The 8156-nt window shown below is 36.9% G+C and overlaps 1 pseudogene; it reads left to right on the top strand.

Moving 5' to 3' along the window:
- Nucleotides 1-3529: 3529 nt before the first annotated feature.
- On the top strand, nucleotides 3530-5330 carry LOC145530064 (wee1-like protein kinase 2 pseudogene; annotated as a pseudogene).
- Nucleotides 5331-8156: the final 2826 nt, after the last annotated feature.

The raw sequence follows: 8156 nt of genomic DNA, 5'->3' as shown, positions 1-8156 counted from the left end.
ATATAAGAGACTCACTTTAAATTCAATGACATAGGTATGTTGAAATGAGGGAGAAAGATGCCATGTAAACATAGTTTTTTAAAAGAAAGATTGAGTAGGTTAATATATATAAGTAGACTCTAGAGCAAAGAAAATTGCCAGAGACAGAAAAGGACATCCCATAATGATAACTGGTGGATTTATAATCCACCAAAAAGACACAGTGATCCTGAATGTGAACTAGCCAATCACAGAGCTTCACAGTACATGAAACAAAAACTGATAGAGGTGCCAGGAGAACTAGACTAATCTACAGTTATAGTTGGAGATCTCAACATCCATCCCCACCAACTATGAAACTAGGAAGGAGACACAAGATTTGAACGACACAAAAAACAGGATATAACTGACACACAGAATAGTCCACGAAAACGACAGAAAAGAATATACATTTTCCCCCCCAAGTTCCCTTGGAAGTTTCACCAAGATAAACCTCATCCTGAGGCCAAAAATCAGACTCATTAAATACAAAAGAACCAAAGTTGCATCGAGTGTGTGTTCAATGAGTGTACTGTGATTACAGAACCATAATAGTCTCAAACTAGAAATTAATAGTAGAAAGACAGCAGGAAAATCTCTATACATGCCAAAAGTAAACAACACTCTAAATAATTCTTGGGTCAAAAGGGAAATCTGAAAAGAAATTGGAAAACACATAGAACTGAATGAAAGTGAAAATATTATATCGAAGTTTGTGGGTTGTAGCCAAAGCAGCATCGAGAGAGAAATGTACACTGCTAAGTGTTTACATTAGAAATTAGGAAAGGTCTAATTAAATAACCTAAGTTCTTACCCAAGAACCTTGAAAATAAGATAGAAATAAATCCAAAGCAAGAAAAATGAAGGGAATAATAAAGATAAGAGAAATCAGTGAAATTTCAGACATGGGAAAAATAAATGAAACAAGTAGCTGGTTCTTTGGGGGAAAGCAATCAATAAAATTGATGAATCTCTAGCAAGTCTGAAAAGAATACAGAGGGAAAATTCAAATCATCAATGTTAGGAATGAAACTGAGGATATTACTATTCAATACGTAGTCTGCAGTCATTAAAATGATAACAGTGGGATGGTTTGTGCAATTACTCATAAACTTGACAACACAGACAAAATAGACCAATTCCAAAATAAAATTCCCAAACTACAAAAACTCATGCAAGATAAAATAGATCTGAGTATATCTACAATCATTAAAGGGATTGAGTCTGCAGTTTAGAATGTCTGAAAAAAGAAATCTCCAGGTTCATATGGTTTCACTGAAGAGTTCTAAAAAATCATTTGAAAAAAAAAAATCAGTATTATGCAATCCATTTCAGAAAAAAGCAGAGGAAAGGCTTCCCAACTCATTTTTTGAGGCCAGTATTACCCTGGTTCCAAAGCTAGGCAAAAATAGTACAAGAGAAAAGAAAATTACAGACCAATATCTCCCATGAATTTAGATGTAAAAATCCTCAAAAAAAATTAGCAACTGGATCTGTCAAAGTGTAAAATGAACTATACACCATGACCAAGTGAGATTTACTCCAGGATGCAATCTTAGTACAACATTTGAAATCAACTGATGCAATCCATCATGTCAACAAGTTAAGAGGGGAAAGTCATATGATTTTATCAATTGATACACAGGAAATACATTTTACAAAGTCTATCTCTCATTTACGATTTAAGATTTTTTTTCAGCAATTGAGAACTGGGAGGAATTGTCTGAACTTGATAAAAGGCATTTACAGAAAAAACAAACAAAGCCCACAACTATAGCTAAGATTATACTTAATGCTTCTCTACTCCCCTAGGATTAGGAACAGGACAAAAATACCAGCTCTCACCACTCTTATTAACACAGTACTGAAAGTTCTAGCCATTTAATAAATCAACAAGGACCTACTGTATAGCACAGAGAACTCTACTCAATATTCTGTAATAACATACCTGGGAAAAGAAAGGATATATGTTTATGTATAACTGAGTCATTTGATGTATACCTGAAACTAACACAACATTCCAACCAGTCAATCCTAAAGGAAATTAGTCCTGAATATTCATTGGAAGGACTGATGCTGAAGCTGAAACTCCAATACTTTGGCCACCTGATGCGAAAAACTACCTCACTGGAAAAGACCCTGATGCTGGGAAAGATTGAAGGTGGAAGGAGAAGGGGATGACAGAGTATGAGATGGTTGGATGGCATCACCGACTCGATGGACATGAGTTTGAGTAAGCTCCGGGAGTTGGTGATGGACAGGGAAGCCTGGTGTGCTGCAGTCCATGGGGTTGCAAACAGTTGAACACAACTGAACGACTGAACTGAACACAACATTGTTAATCAACTATACTCCAATATAAAATAAAAATTAATTTTTTTAAAAAGGCAAGAAAAAGAAATAAACATACTAACCAGAAAAAGGAAACTATTAAACTATTTCTATTTGTAAATGATCTGATCCGATTATCTATGTAAAAATCCCAAGAATTCTCTAAAAAATCTCCTAGAACAAATTAGTTCAACAAGGTCCCAGTTTACAAGGTCAACACACAAATATCAATTACATTTTTATGTACTAACAATTGTAGAAACCACAATAACACTGACAATCCAAATAAAATGAAATGTTAGGCATGCATGTAATAAAACCTATGTCATATCTATGTGCCTAAAATTATAAAATACTGCTGAAAGATATAGAGAAGACCTACATTAATGGAGACATATATCACATTTATGTGTTGAAAAACTGAACATAGTAAAAATGTCAATTTTCCCAAAACTGATCTATATGTTTAATGCAATTCCTATAAAAACCCTAGCAAGAATTTGTGTAGATATAAACAACTTGTTCTAAAATTGATGTAAAAAAGCATAGGCTTTAGAATAGCTGAAACAACCTTGAAAAGAGGAATAAAATGAGAGGAAACATTGTACTTGATATTAAGGTTCACTATACAGCTAGAGTAATCAAGACATTGTGTTATTGGGGAGAGATGAACATAGATCAACAGAATAGAATAGAGAATCCAGAAACAGACCCTCAAAAATATGCTTAACCAACTGTGGATAGCAGTGCAAAAGCAGCTCAATGGAGGAAAGATATCCTCTTCCACAAATGGTGTTGGAGCAATGAGAAATCCTTGGGGGGAGAAATAGAAATAGACCTTTACCTAAACTGAGACCTTATCCCTTATACCAAAATTAACTCAAAATTCTTGATAGCCTTAAATGTAAAATGTTAACTATAAAGGTTTTGGAATAACATAGGAGAAAAACTTCTGAATCTAGAGCTAGGCAAAATTTTCTTTGACTTGACACCAAAACATTGATAATTCAGAGCTTGTCAAAATTAAATACATTTGATGTAGCTGTTAGTTGGGAGAAGGAAATTCAGGCCAGCACTGGGGAACTTGGCAGCTTACATACTTTGCTTCTCATTTCTGCAGTTCTGTAGTGTTTCCTGCTGACAGGTCTTCTTGCCTAGGTTGTGAAGCTCTTTGACTGAGATGAATGACAACCATGAGAACAAAGAACTGAAGCAGAGATTAAACTTCTATTGTGAAGGGTAGCATGAGAACAAAGGGCAGAAGGAGATACAAGAGAGAAAGGAGGCTCCAAGTCAAACCCCAGGGAAATCTGGAGTTTAGTATTCAGAGGCAAAGCTTATACCTCTAGAACTCCCCCTTAGTAATGCATGTGACTTCAGTATTTCAGGGAAAAGACCAAGTGAGTCCAGGTCAGGGTCTGACGACTCCAGCGCCACACACTCTCACATGTCCTGAAACACTACTAGCCCCACCAGACAAGGGCAAGCCACCACTCTGTGAGAACCTCTTCACTCCCAAAGGCCAGGTGAGCCAGCCTATGACTTCTTCAGCAGGAAGCTCCCCTCCCAAAGCTCTAAGCATCTGAAGCTCACACCTGGCTCTTTCACCAGTGAGATGACCTCTCTGGTTCTGGTCAACATTAATCCCTTCACCCTGGAGTCCTAGAAAACAATTCCTTAAATCCAAAGGCAAGAGGAAAAACCCAAGGTGATCTAGAGGAAGCTGGTCAGAGAAAACAAGGTAGAACAAGTGTTGTCTGCCAAGAGATGTGTTGTATGAGAAACCAATATGGCTTCCTGCTATGAAAAAGATTTCTTGGAGGTAGAAAGAAATGGGGTTGGGGAATTTGAAACAGTCTACAAGTGAATTAAGAGGCTGGATGGATATGTTTATGTAATAAAATGCTCCATGAAAACTTTGGAAGGATTATCAGATGAGAATTTGGCTATGCATGAAGTTTATGCCCATGTGGTGCTGGGGTATCACTCCCATATGGTACCTTACTACTCTGCATGGGCACAAGATGACCACATGATTATTCAGAATGAATACTGCAATGGTAGGAGCTTGCAGGCTGCTATATCTGAAAATGCAAAGTCTGGCAATCATTTCCAAGAGCCCAAACTCCAGGACATCTTTCTATAGATTTCCCTTGGGCTTCAGAACATCCACAACTCTGCCATGGTGCACCTGGACATCAAACCTAGTAACAACTTCTTTGTCATAAGATGCAAAGTGACTTTCTCATAGCCCCATAAAAAGGTTGAAAATGGAGCTGATTGGTTCCTCTCTGCCAATGTGATGTATAGAATTGGTGACTCGGGTCATGTGACATCAATAAGTAAATCCAAAGTGGAAGAGAGACACAATCACTTCCTGGATAATGAGATTTTGCAAAAGAATTATCAGCACCTTCCTAAAGCAAAAATGATTATCTTGGGATTGACCATTGTAGTGGCTGCAGAAGCAGAATCATTACCCACCAATGGCACCGTGAGGCATCACATCCATGAGGGGAATCTCCTGGACATTTCTCAGGAGCTCTGCAAAGAATTTCACAAACTGCTTAAGAACATGATCCAGTCCGATCCATCAGAGAACTTCTGCAGCAAAAGTCAAGTTCTCTGTCTCTCCCTGGGGGAAGACAGAAGAGCTTCAGCAGCAGTTGAGCTTGGAAAGGTTCAAGAGAGTCACACTGGAAAGGGGACTGAAAGAAGCCCAGCTGGCCTGGTGCCTCAAGAAATCCCACGGGGTTCCAGGGGTCACTGGGACCCCCACAGGATCAAGAAGCACCATATGCCTGCTGGGAGGAAAGAGTGCCAAATCAAGTTTCACTGGGGCAGCCTTCCTCATAACTCCTTTCACACCAACTCTCCTTTTTTCCCCCAAAATAGATACCGACCGTGTCAACCTTTCTCTTGTAAAGGGAGAAACCAATGGTCTTGAATGCCGGAGATTTCAAAAGCCACTCCTAATTTAGCATTTTCAGCCAAGATCAGCACTTCCTAGCAGCACTGGTCACAGGTATTATCACTGGCAGCTGTTTCTCTTCTCTCTTGCTACATTCCTAATACCACCTGTCAACAGTTCACTCCTCAGATTTGTTGATGCACAAGAAAGCATGGGTTTCTGGATTGAAAGAAACCCCCCTCTACAGGATTACAAGGCTGCTTACCTACCTACCAAGGATCCCAGGGACACTCCTGACAAACAGAAAGGAATTCAGTTTTGTTGGAGTTGAGGTAACATCTGACTCTCATGTGCCTGGATATCAACAATGCTTCCTAGGTTAGATGATTTTATTCCTTAAAGAATTTTCAGTCACTTTGAGTAAGTGGTTCTCCTACTGTATTCTCTGAGTAGAGACAATCCCTTTCTCTGATATTAAATAACTGACTTCACCATTATGTGAGGTGGGTAGAAATAAGACTCTACATAACTTGAAATTTATGAGCTGTCTATTAACTTACGGAAAAAAACACCAGGTAGAGGGCTTGAGGGAAATTTGATGTGATTTGTTGTCCCGATATCTATCTGCTTTGACCCTCTTGTAACTGCTATAACTGGTTTTGATTTTCTGAGTGTCACCACTTTCTCCTCTATTGTATCAGAATTTGGCTTTGCTTCCTGTGATTTTATCATATCTTATCCAAATCCTTTACTCTGTGTATATCTTTAAAGGAATAGAAACCTTTTTAAAAGGTTTCTATCTCACTCTAAGCCAAAAAAAAAATTGGGCAAGATAAATACCCCTGTGAAGAGAATGCATATACAAGCAACAGACTGATAAAACATTTCCAAATCACATATCTATCAACAGATTAGTAGCTAGAAGATATAAACTCACCAGTCAAAGGAAAATCCAATCAGAGAATTGGCAAACTATATGAACAGACATGGCAATGAAGCACATGAGAAGATGCTCAGCCTCACCAGCCATCAGAGAAATGCCAATTAAAACCACAACGAAATATCACTATGGAACTAAAATTTAAAAATGTGATACCACAAAATACCATTGAGAATGCAGAGAAACTGCTTCACTCATACTTTGCTGGTGGGAATATAAATGGTACAGCCACTCTGAAAAACTGTTTGGCAGTTTCTCAGAATACTAGACGTGCACTTTCCATATGACTCAGAAGTTGAGCAAAAGTCTCAGAGAAATGGAAATTAGTGTTCACACAAAAACTTGTTCTCTAATAGTAAGAGCAGCTTTATTTACAGCAGCTAAAAACTGGAATCAGCTCAGATGCCCTTCAACAGGTTAAATAAACTGTGGTTGATATAAGTATACCATGGAATACTACTTGCCAATAAAAAGGAATTGACTATTGGCACATACAACAATTTAGAAACTCTAGGAAATTATGCTGAATAAAAAAAAAAATCCCCAGAGATTATGTACTGTATGGTTACATTTATATAACTTTTAAAATATGATACATTTTAGAAATTAAGGACATGTTAGTTGTTGCCAGAATTTAGAGATGAAAGTAGGATGTGAGGAAATAAGTGGGTTTTAAAAGATCAACAGAAGGCATCTTTGTTGTGTTGTAATTTCTTAGTGTGTTGATGAAGGCAGTGGATAAAGAACATACAGGGGTGATAAATTTCTCTGAATTTAACACACACTCATACAAATGAGAATAAGATGGGAAATCTAAATAATGTCAGTGGTTTGTATGAAGGTGAATATCCTAGTTGTGATACCATACTATAGTTTTGCAAAATGTTACCATGTTGGAAACTCCTGCAGACATATGAGGGATATCTCTTTATTATTTATTACTACTGCATGTGAATCTATGTTTATCTCAATGAAAATTTCAATAAAAATAATTTAATAAACCTGTCACATTTTTCCCAAAGTGGCTGTACCATTTTTGCATTTTTACCCACAATGTGTATGAGTTTCAATTGCTGTCCATCCTTGTCAGCACGAAGTATAGCCATCTTTTTGTGTGTGTGATTTTATAGTCATCCCTCGGTATTCACAGGCATTTGGTTCCAGGACCTTCAAAGATACCACCATCCCTGCGTGCTCAAATCCCTTACAGTTGATGCTTGGTTCTGCATGGGCAGATTCAACCAACCATAGACTGCAAAATATTTTCCATCTGCTGTGTTTTCCATCTTCTTGAATCCTCAGACAGGGAGGGTTGGTTGTAATTTCAATTTCACTGGTGGATAAAGATAGTAAATATCACATCTGTTTATATGTTTACTTGCCACCCTCACATCTTCTTTAGTGGTATATCTCTTCAGAACTTTTGTCAACTTACATTAGGTTGTTTGTTTTCTTATTGTTGGGTTTTGAGAGTTTTTTCCATTCTGATGCAAGTCTGTTTTCAGAAATGTGATTAGTGAATATTTTTCTCCTACTCTGTGCTTTTATTTTCACCATCTGAACAGCTTTATTTAATAGAAAGATGTGGGTAAAGATATATATTTTTTTGCATATGGACATAAAATTTTTATAAAACCCATGTGTAGATGTCTATCTTTTCTACATTGAATTGCCCTTTATATTTTTAAGAATCAGGTGACTGTATTTGTCTGGCTTTATTTCTGGTATCTTTATCTAATATATCTTATATCTTTATCCTATTTATTTATCTATATGTCCATCTTTTTACCAATATCCACTACTTTGAATACTGTAATTTTATAGTAATCCTTGAAATATAGTAGTATGAGTAGTCTATGTTCTTTTTTTCCCCCAAATTGAATTAACTAGTTTCTTTGCTTTTTTATAAACTTTAGAATAAGCTTTTTAATATCCATCCCAAAAACTTACTGTAGT

Source organism: Giraffa tippelskirchi, chromosome 12 (genome assembly GCF_054371585.1).
Source record: "Giraffa tippelskirchi isolate mGirTip1 chromosome 12, T2T-mGirTip1v1.2.pri, whole genome shotgun sequence".
Lineage (NCBI taxonomy): Eukaryota > Metazoa > Chordata > Mammalia > Artiodactyla > Giraffidae > Giraffa > Giraffa tippelskirchi.
Note: the sequence above shows the minus strand (reverse complement) of the source record. Positions and strands in the feature narration are given on the sequence as shown.